Source organism: Dioscorea cayenensis, chromosome 14 (assembly GCF_009730915.1).
Source record: "Dioscorea cayenensis subsp. rotundata cultivar TDr96_F1 chromosome 14, TDr96_F1_v2_PseudoChromosome.rev07_lg8_w22 25.fasta, whole genome shotgun sequence".
NCBI lineage: Eukaryota > Viridiplantae > Streptophyta > Magnoliopsida > Dioscoreales > Dioscoreaceae > Dioscorea > Dioscorea cayenensis.
Genome location: NC_052484.1, coordinates 10,614,348 through 10,630,238, shown reverse-complemented (window position 1 = coordinate 10,630,238; position 15,891 = coordinate 10,614,348). Strand labels below are relative to the sequence as shown.

General features: G+C 35.4%; 1 non-coding gene across 1 annotated transcript; it reads right to left on the bottom strand.

The window, feature by feature from the left end:
* Window positions 1-7,091: 7,091 nt before the first annotated feature.
* Window positions 7,092-7,196, bottom strand: LOC120276613. Its single transcript, XR_005541326.1, has one exon. It is a non-coding gene; the product is annotated as a small nucleolar RNA R71 (small nucleolar RNA).
* Window positions 7,197-15,891: the final 8,695 nt, after the last annotated feature.

The following is a 15,891-nucleotide window of genomic DNA, read 5'->3' as shown; positions in this document are numbered from 1 at the left end:
AATATAAGATACTCAGATAGGTGATGCTACATAGTGAGATTCCATCTCTCATCTAAAGGTAGACATATGATCTCACTAAACTAATGTTTCAAATAATGATATTCCTTCGAATGAATATGGAATTGTGGAAGTTGGGTGTACTTCCTTGAGCCAAAGGAAGTCACAACTTCAATGTAATGAAGTTAGAGTAGATGCCATGAAGCAAGGAAGCATAGCTCAATCTCCAAGCAAAATTAAAGATGGAAGCTTCACTATAAGGAATGACAAAATTCAAGAGTTGCTTTAGAAGATGGTTAAGGAAGAGAAATTGCTTCTAAAAAACAAAGGGGATGTTGTAGAAGACATGAAGAATTATCTCAAATATTACTCTTTTCATTGTTTAATGGTTATGTACTGGAAGATTAACATGGATTCAAGAGCTAGTTATATAAAACACTCAAGTCTGGTACCATAAATCTACTTAAAGAGTAGTTTGAGATGTTTGGAACATGCTATGCCTTGACAATAAAAAAAAGATATGATGATGGATGCAACTGTCAAGATGAGGAAGAGGATTTTCATATGATTAATAATGTGTGAAGGCTTCTCTAGCAAGCGAGTGACACAAAAGATAAAGGAAAGAAGAAGGCAATTGACAACAATGAAGGCATCATGTAGCCACAAAAGAGCTCTGCTTCTAAGAAGCAAGATTATAACATTGTTTCTCACTTGAAGAAAATTCCAGCTTAAATAAGTGTTTGTGATGCGTTGATGATATCATAACAACTCAGAGACACCCTAATCCAAGTCTTGCAAAACGCAGAAGAATATCGACCTTATTTTGGTAAAGCCATATCACAAAAGCATTTTATACTTTTGGTTCACCAGTGGTTAAGTTCATAGAAAAGGACTTCTTGTTGGGGACAAGAGAACGTAATAGATCCTTAGCTCTTATGACGGGTGACGGACCTCTAATGTGGTGTGTGTAAATATGAATATGAATATGCGAATAATATTACAATGAGTCAGTGACTACGGCAAGTGTACGAGTCATCAAGTAATACCTCATGGGTGAGCATGAGGGTTGTATTTTCCCAGGAACAGCAAGAGGTCCCAATTACTTCCTTTTCACTTAATTAATAGCCTAAATGTTTATGTTCTTTCCTTAGTCTACTTCTACAATTTATTGAAAAATACAATTGGAGAATCGTTAAGCATGTTTGGAAGGAGTTGGGTAGTTGTATGCTAATTATCTTGATTATTACTTATGATAGGCGTTGAGCATGACAATTGTATTCTAGTTTTGGACAGGGGGAATTCAAAGGCCTACTGGTCCCAATCTCTTGGTAATCAGGTCTAAATCACTAGGAACTTAAGATAGAATCTCTTCCTATCCCTAGCCTCCTATGTTTGCCTTAAGTACAAGAATTACTCTAGAAGGGACAAATCAAACCCTAAGCCTAAGGGTCAATCGATCCCTAATCCAGCAACCTAGCTATACCTAATTTCTTAGCGCATGCATAGACCTAACATGGCATGGGTGTTCTAATGTAGGGGAATATCTTCCTCATCCACATTAACAATAATGGCATTAAAAAAACATGCAATGAATCACATAAACTAGAAAGATTTATTAGATTTAACAATCAAGATTCATAAATAATAATTGGGGGACTTAGATATACAATTCCCCTCGAATTGGGTTCTTATGGATCATAAATAGAAATATAAATGAAGATAAAATCATAAGACCAAAGAATAGCATTAAAGAATTCCTAAACTACTCCCTCCAATAGGTCTGTGAAGGTTGAGGTTAAGAGGATCCCAAGATTGGCAAGACGGCGCCGAATCTCTTCATGCGCCCTCCTCTAATGATGATCATTGAATCTCCCTTGGAAAACTCATCAAAATCTGCAAAAATATGGATGAAAGTCATCTCCAGCTGCTCAAATCTCCAAAACTCTGGCCACTCTAACTTATTCAGCAAAAGAATCTCCCTTTGATTAGAAAACCCTAGGGTTTATATAGGATATAGTCCGGCACTGCCTTACCACGGGCGTTGTGATGCCAGTGGTAAGTTATTGCGTGGGCTCTAAGTCACATCTTAGCATGGCTTTCCCGAGCATTGTGTGGGTGGATCACAGTTGTGATGGGTTCACAATGGCTGTTGTGAGGCCGTTGTGGCTTCTGTGTTGCTCCCAATGATTCCACACTACCCCGGCTTGATAATGACAATGTTGAGTATGGATAATGACCTTGGTAAGATGTTACCATGACCATTGTGAGTTATGGTGAAGCTCCCTCGAATTCACTTCTGTTGAAATAAAGGCCGTGGTGAACAAAAGAATGAAATCTCGTACTAATTAGGTGCTAAACAAGTCAAATTTCATGCTGAATGCAATGTAAATGATATAAAAATATGAAATTTTTAGCACTTATCAAAGGGACTAAAGTTAATAGAATCCTCGTTGATCCAAGCTTGTTGGTAAATCTAATGAATTTAAACTTATAGATAATCTATCCTCGTTATCAATGGTAAAGATCATATTAAGAGTTTGACACACCCATAAAATAAATCAGAAATTAGATTTACTAATGAAAAAGGATAAAAGATATGGAATATTAGTCCATTTATTACATGAAGTGAAGAATGGAATAAATAAATCCAACTAATGTCTAAAACTAAGTGATAAAAATGAACTAAGATTAACTTAATGTTGAGCTTTTACTCTCTCAAAGTTGGTTTGACCCTTTGCAAGTGATAGTGAGGATTGTAAACCATGATTGCTTTCTCCAAGATTTTTAAGCTTTTCTAGAACAACAGCTAGGAGCTGGTCCACTTCTTTAATAGAAGGACTATAAGATATCATTTTCTTCCCTGAGGAGACGAGTTGTTCTTGTTCTTCTTCTTCTTGAGCAATCAATTCTTGTAGCTTCTCCCTTATTAGCATGAGCTTCATATTAGCCTCATCTACACAGTAAGACATTGTGAAAGACAATCTTGTTTCCTTGATGCTCTATGCATTCTTCATCAGCACCTTCATTTTTTTCTATAGCCAGGCCATTTTCTCCACTCTCTATGTTATGCACAATCTTTGCGATATCAAGCACTTTATATATTTTATACATTGTCACAAAATTCTGTGTAGTTTTTTGGTTTCCTCACTCAAAGGTTCATGTTCATGAGAATGTGATGTGTTTACCTTTTGGAGTAGTCTCTTTGTTGAAAAGGACTCTAAACCAGTACCTTTCCCAATAGCTTAAGAACAAAAAGAACTCATAGGCACAACTTCCATGGTTAAAGTCTTCTAATGTTTGGGAGATCTATCAATGGATGCAACCTTGGAAATTGAGTCTTATTTAGAATGAGGTTGACCATCGGTGAGGGTAGCCTTGGAGCTAAAGTTTCTTCTAATTGTTGAGGAAAAGACATTGCTTGGTATTCACCTATGAAGTAGCCTTTGGAGCTAAAGTTTCTTGCAATTGTTGAGGAAGCTGGGTGGCTTCTATGGATTTCGAGACTTCTTCAGGAAAAAAATCTACCGCAAGTGGATAAGCATCAAGAATGGGAGTATAGTCATCATTAGTTGCATGGTCTGAGAATAAAGAGTTATACTCAGAAGTATTGGGCCTTTGGGGAGGAACTCGGAGAATGTCTACAACAAAAGGAAGTAAAAAATGAATGAAGTTGATTATATAAGGAAAATGAAAAAAAAAAAGTTCAACGAAAAAATTCATTAAAAGATATACCTATTGGGTTAGATCCTGATTTAAAGATGCTATTTTGATCCTTTTCATGCCCAGTTATGCTAGGAACATCAGCTATAAGGAAAAGAATATAGTCAATAAAGTTTTAAAGATGTTGAATAAAATTATCTCATTACAATTTATATACCTTGAGTGCATGTTTAATGTGGAACGTGTTATGGCATGGGATGAGTTCACAACGATATGTAACCTTCAATGGTTCTAGCTCTTTTTATAGAATTCCTTGATTCTATTGAAGCTTGTGGTTCATAATGTCCAGCTTGATTCCTTTCAACCATTTCAAGTTGAATTTGTTCTCCATGATTGTTCTTTTTCTTTATTTAGGGAAAGGTCTCCTTTTCAAGTAGTGTCTTCTTTTGAGGTTTTTTATGGAAGGATCATTCTCAATAAGGAGAACATGAATAGACTTCATTGGTGTGTGTTATTTTGTTGACTAGTAGTGTGCATAAGAATATGAAGGATGCTATTCACGATCATAAGGTGGATTGTAGAATTTTTTATCCCAATCTCCTTTTAGCAAATTGATACCATTAGCTCACCAAAAGATCTATAGATTATGGGTGTGTTGGTACTTGAATCTCTTTTGGAAACCATTGATCATAGATAAGCTATCAAGAAAATCAATATGGGTTGTATTGATGAGTGTAGAGATCATTTCCAAGACCCAAAACAATAATGCCTTGGTGGAAGATGATGAAGTATTATGCTTGAGTTTTACTTAACTAGTTTTTGTCATTTGTGTTCTTGTGTTCTGATGAGTGTAATTCATATCATGTTTTCTTACCCTCAATTCATGCTTTTGCTTGCCTTTTATCACATCTTTGTATACATTTGGTACTATTCTGGGCATGTTTGTTAATGATGTAGGAATTGAGGAGCTCGATTCAATTAGGAGTGAATCTGGTCTCTAAACGAGGGAAAATGGAAGAAATGCTAAGTGTTCAAGCTCAGCATGGGCAGAGCACAGTCGTGCTTTGTCCCCTGAATCTCCCAGTCTTATGGTAATCAAGTGAAGAAGCTTGCAAGGGAGTGACACCAGGGCGAACACGATTGAAGCACGCTCGTGTCCCTCCCCCTGAATATCTCAGGCTGGATTTGTTCCTTTACTCATCAGGGGAAGTACGTGCTCGAGGCTCCTAGCACGATCATATTCATGGAAGCATGTGTCAAGCATGACCATGCTTCCTCCCACTGAAAATTTCAGGTGAACACTTAGCCAATTTTACTCAAAACCAGTCCATGGAAACACGGTTTAAGCACGATCATGCTTAGACTGTGTCAAGCTCGAAGATAGCCCTTTTTAACTCTAGTTTTTAGGGTTTGCCCTCATCTTTGTTCGAAGATTCAACTCTCCACTGGGAGGACCATGAAGAGGGCGAAGATCAGGCTTCACCACACATCCTAAGGGGATTAAGGAGGAGTTAGAGGTATAAGAGAAGTGGAGTTAAGCATACAAAGCTCGGCGCGAAAGATCATATAGAGGAGAAGGGAGTCATGTCTTCTTTCTTTAGTGTTTCATCTTTGTTTTCCTCATTGTACCAATCCATGAGGGGCTAACCGTCCACTGTACCCCAGGATGTTGAACTATGATGTTTTGTATGTCTTGACTACTTGATAGTTAATGATTATGGAGTTCTTTTGGTTTCTTGTGCTTAATCTTGTGTTTGCATATCTTGATGGTTTGAATTGCACATCTACTTTGGTAATCTAGTTATCTTGGCATAACTTGGTGTATTTGAGAACCATAGTTGCAACATTTGCTTTAGGGCTCATACTTGAACCATAGAATGTACCTGGTAACATTAGAATCAAGTCGGCATATGATAACTCATAAGAATCATCCCGGGCATTGCTCTTTTGTTGTTAAAAACACAACCCTAATCCTCCAATCACTACCATCATTCATTCTCTCATTATTAGTTCTCAATTTAATCTTTCTACAATATTTGCTTGACTGAACATCAGAAGATAGATTAGTACTTTTAGTCCAGTCCCTGTGGTTCGACAACCCTACCTCTCTCAAGGTACCACTTTACTACTTGTGTGTGACCCGTACACTTGCGGAGAACACATCATGTTCTATGAACCAACCCTTATTCTTGAATTTACTATATGTGAATGGATGCCATATAAGATACTCCTCTCTTCTTAGTATGTTTTGAGCCTTTCTAGCGTTAAATGTGCTAGTGGTTATATCTGAAATGTAAGCCATATCTATAATTTCCCGTAAGCCATTTATGTTTCTAATGTTTCCAGTTGGCATTTTACGATGAGCATAAGTTGCTACAAAATGTGATTCGAGCCAAGCATATAGAAAATGATATGATAAAGAGACCAAAGTGCCACATGGTTGATAAGTGTTAAATTTATAATATATTTTAATAGATTTAGGTTTCATTTCTCAATCAATCATGCATTTTTCCCCATGTTTTTAATTGAATTTAACTCTTCTAGTTCAATTTACTGTTCTTCTCAGTTTACATGTAGATAAGTGGATTTTGGCCTGTATTTAAAATACGGGTGACCAGTGGTAGCTACCACACCCGTGGATCATGATGCAAAAATTCAAAAAACTAAAATCCTAGAACAAGCACAATCCGTCCATGCTAGCTAACATAGTTGTGGATCTTTACCGCCATCATAACTCTATTTTAACCCTCCTCTATATAAGGGCAAGAAAAGAATTTTGAAGCATCTTTGAACTATGAGAACAAGGATATGATTTCTCGAAGGACTGGAAATCATCTAATGCTATCAAAAAGGAGAAATAGGACAATTATCAAGGGAGAGATTCATCGATCTACAAGAACATCACACGTGGAGGATGAAGAGATTTTTCTTTTATTTTCTTTGATTTATTCCATGTTTCAATCTATAACTCATGATATGAACCTTTTAGGTTATAAATAGAACATGAGCGAGTAGATCTTTTGTTCTAGGATTGTGATTAGCCCAATATTTAGATAATTGATTATGTATTGACTTCTATTTTCTTATTAATGTTTATTTTCTTTTGATTCAGTTTTATAGTACATAATGCTTGTGAGTTGGGTCCCTCATATTTGCATGATTTTGAACACTAAAGGAAGGTATAAAAGCTAAAGTAAGGTGTTGGAATCCTAGAATTGAACCTGAAATCTAGATAATGATATTTTGAGGATTACTAGATATAATAGAGCTTAAAGGGTCTAATTAGATTCAATTACCATGAAAGAGTTGTTCCCTTTCTCCTTAAAGGACAGAGCTATGGCATGGTTGCACTCTCTTCCTACGAGATCCAACACAACTTGGGATCAACTATCACAAGCCTTCTTGGCTAGATCTTTCCTCCAAGCAAGACGGCTTAACTCAGGAACTAGATCACTAAGTTTGTTCAAAAGAAAGAAGAGTCTTTATGTGATGCCTGGGATAGATTTAAAGAATTATTGAGGTTGTCTTTATCATGGACTTGCAAAATGGTTATAAATGTAGACCTTTGACAATGGACTAAATTATAGCACTATGATTACAGTGGACGTTGCTGCTTCAGGAGGAGCCTTGGTAAACAAAGGTGTGGATGAGTCTTACAATCTGTTTGAAAACACGGTTCTTAATTATTACCAATGGTCAAATGAAAGAGGTGCTCAAAAGAAGGTTCTAAGGAAATACAATGTGGATAGTTTGGACCTCATCGCTGCAAAAGTAGATGCCTTGACTTAGAAAGTTGATAAGATCATCATAAATGCAGTTGGTGTTATTCTTTCTAATGTGCCCTATGATATTTGTGGAAATGTTGGGCATATATCTACCAAGTGCCAATTGGAAATTTTTAACTCACAGGAACCATTGATGGAGCAAGCCAACTGCATCAACAATTTCAATTAGAAGCCACAGTGATCCCTTTTCAAATACCTACAACCCTGGTTGGTGAAATCATCCGCATCTTTCCTACAGAAACCCCCAGGGTCAAGCAGGTCTCAATAATTTAAGACAACCTCCAAGAATTTTAACCAAGACCTACCAATCCCTTACTAACTCAAAAGTCAAATTTGGAATCTCTCCTTGAGAACTTTGTAGTAGCTCAAGAGAAACAAAATGAAGAGTTTAAGCAACAAGGTCAAGCCATGAATGAGGCACTAAAATAGTTAACATCTAAAGTTGATTCATTGGCTGCTCACAACAAGATGCTTAAAACTCAAATTACTCAACAAGCACTCTCTTCTACAAGAACTCAAGGGATGTAGCTAGGAAAACCACAAACTCCCTATACAAAGATTGCCTTGGAGACTAAAGGAATATGAGACTATAGAACTAACTAAGGAGTGTAGTGCTCTAATCCAGAACAAGTTACCTCCAAGGCTTAAAGATCCAAGAAGATTCTCCATTCAATGTATGATCTGCACCACAATTTTTGAACAGGTACTATGCAACCTTGCTACTAGTGTAAGTCTTATGCCTCTCTTTGTGTATAGGAAGCTAAAAATGGGTGAACTCAATCTGACTACTATCACTTTGCAATTGATAGACCGCTCTATCAAGTATCCGATAGGTATCCTTGAGGATGTGCCTATTAAGGTCAGTAAGTTTTTCGTTCCTACAGATTTTGTCATGTTAGAGATGGAGGAGGACTCTCAAATCTCTATCATCTTGGGTAGGCCATTTTTACCTACAATATGTGTCATTATAGTTTGTGATACTTCGGTCTTCTTTCTTTATTTGTTACTTTGTTATCTTAGTTGTTTTAGTTGTTTTCTCATTTTCTTTGGTTTGGGTCTTCTTCCCGAGCATTTGGTGATGTTTTGAGAGTCATTTGGAGTGCGTGGGATGTACACAGACTGCACAAATCTTGTGTGGGCTGTGCATAGGTCACACAGCCTCTCCTGGGAGCTGTGCAGCCTCCTGTGTGACCACACAGGAGGCCGCACACCCCAGGCATAGGGGTGTGCAGCCTAGTGCAAGGGTTGCACACCAGCCCGCACACCTTTCTGCCTAGGGTGTGCAGGCACTACACGGGCTGCAAACGCACGGTTTTATGGTTTTTATACCCGTTTGAGCTCATTTTTCATACCTTTCTTCTCTCAAAACCCTCCCATCCTTTCCTCCTCTCTTCCCCTACCATTCTTTGAGATTTAAGGGCTGATTTTGGAGAGATTCATGGGCTTGTTCTTGGATCAAAGAGTTTGATCATCTCTTGACTCAATGTAAGCTTCCATCCTTTCTTGTTTCTTCTTTGTTCTTTGGATGAGTATAGTTAGGGTTTGGTTGTGAACTCAAGTGGGAGCTTGATTCTTGTTTCCTTTTCTTCTTCTTTGATAGTAAAGCTTGGGAGAAGTATTTGTGTTGATCTGTATGACTTTGATATAGAGGAATCCTTGAACCCTCTTCTCCCTTGATTTCGGATTACTGTAGCACTGAACCAAGTTAGGTTTTCCTTGCTTTCTTTGTTGGTTTTAAGGGGTTGTGAGAGATCTATTCTTGCTAGATCTTCTAGGTAGAGAATTTAGAAAACCCTAGAAACAATCATTTTCCCATTTTGAGCATTTTCCTCCATTTCAATTGATCAAGTTGTTGATGATGTTTTGTTATTGTTTTGGTTTGTTAAACTACTTCTAGGAGGTGAAAGTTCAAGTAAGGGGAAAGTGCCGATGGAGAAGTAACACCGGAGGTTGCTAGCTCGCCAAGTTTGTGAGTGGGATTTACTAATTATGGACTATAAATCATGCATGTTTTTCTCATATTTAAGTTGCTTGCCTTGAATGATAAACTCCTTATTGCTAAATCTCTTTAAAGGTTTTACATGGAGTTTAGAAGTCATGATGATTTATGATTTAGCTTATTTCATGAATACTTGTAAGTATGCACATTGGTTGTGGTTTGGAAACCCCATGTCTTGAAATATATGTTTCAAAGTGTGCATTTTTAAGAGATTTGATGTTCTTGTCATGATGACCAAAAAGGCATGTGTAAACCAAGATGACTTTCATTGCGATGGTGCTATATTTAAAGTATATTTTCAAAGGATATTCTTGTATAATTTTCTTGGTGATAATGGTTTCAGTGAAATGTTATAATCACATTATTCACTCTTGGAGTGAGAATTGCAATTATGAACACTTGTGATCTCTCAATGAGAATTATGCTAACATGTTGATGTATATATTGAGTCTATGGGATGGATTGTTATGTAAATGTTTTGATGGTGACATGGGAGCCAAGCTCCAGTACTTATTGCGGTAAGAAGTAGACAGTTTCCACGGGCCGACCTAGTTGAGGTGGCATGAAGAACTGTCAAACCGGTTATGCCGTTTCAAGTGAGAGCGTAGAGCCCTGACTTGGATATAGTTGGGTTGTTCGGAGTCACCTCACGGACTTCCCAATGGCCAATGCCAAGATACACGCATCTTGGTGGCTCTAAACCTAACCGAGGCCACGGTTAGCAATGGAGGATTTTGAGCAAGGTTGTCAGACCCGGCCCGGGCAATGACCCGGCTAAGCCCAGGGGTCAGGGGTCAATGGGTTCAACCGGGTCGAACCGGGGTTGAACCGGGGTCAATAATTAAATATAAAAAAATATTATAATAATTAATAATAAGCAAATATAATATTAAATCCATAATTATATTATAAAAACCTACTCAAATTTGATATTTAAATTGATAAATGACCTTATATACAGTAGAGTTTTCTAATTTGGTCATTTATTTTTACATTTTTTAAATATTTACAAATTTAATATATTAATATATAATTATCAAACTTCTCTCGGTGTTATTTATTTATTTATTTGTTTATTGGTTGATTTTGTTAAAATAAATAAGAAATTTAATTCACTAATTCTTATATCTCAATTGAGTTTTTATTTTGTTTTAAATTTTCTTATATTTTTTATTTAATTAGAATACTTTAATTTTATATTTTTATAATAAAATTACACTCATTTATTGTTTTATTTTCTTAATAAATTAAATTTTTAGAAAGTATTTACATAATACATTAATATATTTTATTTTTAAATGTTAATTTTTGTTGGTATATATATATATATATATATATTGTAATTCTATTTATTGATTATAAATTATAAATTAATATTAATAAATATACACGATTTTGTGGTTTTTAATGAGAAAATAATAATAAATTATTAAATATTGTAAAGAAAAATTAAACATTGTTACCCGATTGACCCGGCCGGGTCAACCGGTTCCCGGTTGAACCGCCCGGGTCACCGGGTTAACACCGGGTTTTTTAATACCCGGGTCAATGGGGTATACCCGGGCCGGCCACATGGCCGGTTCCCGGTTTTTCCGGTTGAACCGACCGGGCCGATCCGGGTCAAACAACATTGATTTTGAGGCCATTTTGGATACTATTGATTATCGTGATTTGTTGATTTATTTATTTCTAAGCATTTTGACATAAGAAGCTATTGAAAAGAATGTGTGAATATTGTATTCCAGAATTGTATGGATTTCTTGATGATTTCCAAGGGATTTTATTTTGCATTTCATTGAGAAAGCTTATATTCTTATGTTATAATTGTTATTTAAAGCATCTTTATTCTTATTAAGAGTTGAAACATTTTTTTTATGGTATCTTACTTTCATTTGATCATGCTTGAGTTATTGTCCCATGTTTAACCCCTCACTGAGTAACCTAGTTATTCACCCCCTCTTTCTTCCTCCCAGGTGATATCACATCGTAAGGGTGAAGGCATGAAGTGCTTGGCAAGAGTTGTGTTTGTATTCCCCTTTTGAGTTATGTATGTTGCTTTATTTCCTTAGCATGTATCATCAAGAATCCACTATGTGTTATTGAACGCTATTATGTCCATCCTTTTGGAATACTTTTTGTATGTTAGTATGGTTCATGTTATGTATGAGAGATATACTCTATGTGTTGGGCTTCTTGTTGTTGTTATCATTATGACATGGTGGTTACTTATATTTCTTACCTTGGTGTCAATTTAATGAACATGGGTAGGATGATTGATATATGTATTTATTGTTGAGTTATTCCTTGTGATTATAGAAGTATTGTATAGGGAGCAGGTTAGCCATACAGTGATCTAGGGTTGAGGTAGTGTTGAACCTTTTCTAGGTTGTCGTGGCAGTATGTCACGTGTGGGATCCGCGAGACGGGATGTGACATAGTTGTTAAGAATGGTAAACTTTCTCTAACTATTGGTGATGAAAAAGTTGAGTTTGATTTGTCTAACGATGTAAAAAAAAAAATCTTTTGTTGAGGGTTCTTGTTACAAGATTGATATGCTCCAGGAGGTCATTATTTAGGAAGAGACTAAGCACTATTTTAAAGACCCACTAGAGCTTTGTCTACTCCACGAGGAACTCAATAATGATGAAGATGATGAAGCTAGTGAGTATGGGTGTTCTCTAGAATCACAACTCTATATTCAACCCTAGAAAGCTAAGATTGAAAATTTGAGGTCAAAATCTTCTCTTAACATTCTTAAAAAAATAAAAAGCTCCAAATGTAGGAAAACCTCCTAATCTTATCTTGCTCATTTTCATTCTCATGTATGAATTTCTTAGACCCAAATATATATAAGGTTTCATCAACTCTTTCTACTTCCATGAATGTCAAGGGGCCTCATAGTGAGTTTTAAGAGAATTTTAGAAAAAAGATTCATCAACTCATTTTCACTCCCATGAGTGTCAAGATACCTCATAGTGAGTTCAATAAGAGGATTTCATAACAATATTTCATCAACTCATTTTACTCCAATGAGTGTCAAGAGACAATAAATGTCTCCTCAAGACCTTAAAGTAAACTCAAGTGAATTTCAAAAGAGATTTTTCCTCATTAACTCTCGTCTACTCCAATGAGCGTCAAGAAACAATAAATGTCTCCTCAAGACCTCAATGTGAGCATTAGAGAGTTTTCAAGAGAGATTTTTTTTTCATTAACTCTCATCTACTCCAATGAGTGTCAAGAAACAATAAATGCCTCTTCAAGACCTTAAAGTGAGCCCAAGAGAGTATTTTATGGAAAATTTTATCAACTTGTTTTACTCCAATGAGTGTCAAGAGACAATATATGTCTCCTCAAAACCTCAAAGTGGGCTACCCTTGGTAGTATTCATGCGTCAAACTTCAAATCAAACCAATCTTCATTGCTCGTTTTGAACTTTATAACATCATCAAAACTGGTTTCTCTCCTCATGCTTGGCGCCTGAATCCGCTGATTATTAGTATTAACGATTATCTTTCAAGCTTTGATCTCCCGCGAGTTTGCATTATACCTAAGGCTTGGATGGTAGTAGCTAATGATCTGGTAGTTCATAGAGTTAACTCCCATGCTCTCACTCTTTTCCATCAAGGTATGGATCTTTTGCAATGGCTCATGAAGCAATTTGTCAAATCTAGAATTAGTGTGCAATATTATTTTTCACTGTAGTGTTTGTTTCTTGCTCTTCTTGTTTCCTTTATTTTGTTTTTGTTTTGTTTGCCACTTTGGCTTTGGTCTGTAACTTATAAACTCTCTTGTAATTTCTATTTTTATCAATAAAATAGCTCAACGAGCTCCTTCCCCCCTTCCTCCCCCCACACACACACACACACACACCCACCCACAAAATAACCTCAAAGTGAGCTCAAGAGAATTTTCAAAAAGAGATTTTTAATTTAACTCTCATCCACTTAAATGAGCGTCAAGACACAATAAATGTCTCCTCAAGACCTCAAAGTGAGTTTCAAGAGAGCTTTTCCTAAAATATTTTTCATCAATTCTTTTTACACCCATGAGCATCTAGAGACATCATAGTGAGCTTCAATAGAGGTTTTCATAATAATTTTTCATTAACTCTTTTTCACTCCCATGAGTGTCAAGAGATCACATAGCGAGCTTCAAGAGAGGTTTTTATAAAAAAAATTATTAACTCTTTTTACTTTGATGAGTGTTAAAAAAACCTCATAGTGAGTTTTAAGAGAGGTTTTCATAAAAAAATTTCATTAATTCTTTTTACTCCCATGAGTATTGAAAGACCTCATAGTGAGTTTTAAGAGAGGTTTTTATAAAAAAATTTCATCACTGTTTTTTTTACTCTCATGAGTGTCAGGAGATCTCGTAGTGAGTTGAAAGAGAGGTTTCATAAAAATTTCAGCAACTCTTTTTACTCTCATGAGTATCAAAAGGCCTCATTATGAGCTTTAAGAGAGGTTTTCATAAAAAAATTTCATCAACTCTTTTTATTCCATGAGTGTCAAGAGGCCTCATTGTGAGTTTAAAAAGAAGTTTTTATAAAAGATTTTGCTTTTGTTTTATTTTTTCTTTTTTATCAACTCTCATCACTCCAATGAGTGTCAAGGCACACTAAATACCTCTTCAAGACCTCAAAGTGAGTTTCAAGGGAGTATTAAAACAATCTAACAAAATTACTAAAATACCCCTTCAATACTACTTTTGCATATTGATCCCTATATTCTCATTTCTCATAACTTATGCAACTAGATCCCTAATTTTTTTTTTTTTCCATTTTCTCCCTTCCCATAACTTTTTGTAAAGAAACCCAACTTTTCATATTTCTCTCGCAATCTTGAAAATAGAACCCCGGAGTTCTCCTTTTCACATTTCTTATTAAACTTTTACAAATAACTCTTGATTTTGTTCACTTTCGACATCTTCCTAGGGATTTTTTTTTACAACTAAGCCCACAAACTTTTGTATTTCCCATTTTTTAGAAATTTCACAAATGAATATTCAAACTTTACATTTCTGACATTTTTCAAGAAACTTCGCAAATAAATTCTTGAAATTTTATATCCTTTTACATTTTTCATAATTTTTGTGAATAACCCCTTCTTTATTTTTCAATAGATAACCAAAGAGATATACTAAATCTAAGCTTCATTCTAATCATCACATATAAGCATCAGAATGTACAAAGCTCTTAGATGTCTCATGTCCTAACTAAGACAATGTATATATCTAACATGACAGAAATATGAGATGGTTGATAGGATGAGAATGAGTTTAAATATCATGTATGAGTGACATACACATTTCACATGCACGGTAACACAAGAAGTGCAAGTTTTGGAAAGCTTGTTCTTACAATAAGAAATAAAATAAAAATAATCACATGGCCTAGAGTCGAGGTGATCATGTGAGTTATTAGAGAAAAATGATGCTCTTATTTTTAATGTTAGGATGAACAAATTTGAGAAAAGCATCATTATAGGACGAAGGAGAGGATGGGGTGTGAAGTAGGAAAGATAGTCGTGAATTAGATGGGCCTGCAGAGAGAGTCAGCAAAAGACTTGTGAGTGTATACATGTTGAACATATATAACCAAGGAAGTTAAGCTAACATTTCTTTATCAAAAGCTAAAAATGAGTCCATTGGACTCAAGCAAGCAACACAAATAAGTAGCTTGGTGGATACTTCATTACAATGGTTATTGAGCTATTGAAGATGTAAATCTATAATGGAATAAAATACATCAATCCGATAATGATACATATTTGTCATCTTTTCTACATTGTGCTGAGATTTCCCAGGAGTAATATACCCATCATCCATGTTGATGACATTTATATCATGTTTTACAAAAAATAAGGAGACCTCATCTAACAAAGAACTCCATTCATCTTATTGCATAGACTATAATCGATTTTTATCTATTTTAACCAAATTCATTGTATTCACAATATCTTGATCTTTTCTTTGTAGTGCTAGTGATAAATCATTAGTGATTCCCCAATATGTTCTTCATCAAAATAATACAACATACAACATCAAATGATTGTACTGAATCTAGAAAATGAATTGCTTCACCTCTTAATTCAGACTTTGGATTCTATATGATCACATCAAGTACTTCAACAACAGGGGAAAACATTTTCACCAAGCTAATTAAGGTATTATAATAAGAACTCCAATGTGTCTCGCTAGGTTGTTTGAGAGTACTTTCTTGATTTTGGCTATGACCACTTAAAATCTCACCGGTTTCAAGTGCTTCTAAAACTTTGATAGTTTAATTTTCAATGAGAATATCATGCCGCTTGCAAGATCCCCTAATCACATTAACATTATCATTCACCACTATAAAAAGCACTTTAATAGAAACATTTTTTTTGCAATAGCTACAAGTGCCAATTAGAGTTGGTGTGGAAAACAATGGATATAAAATGCACTTTTGTTTTC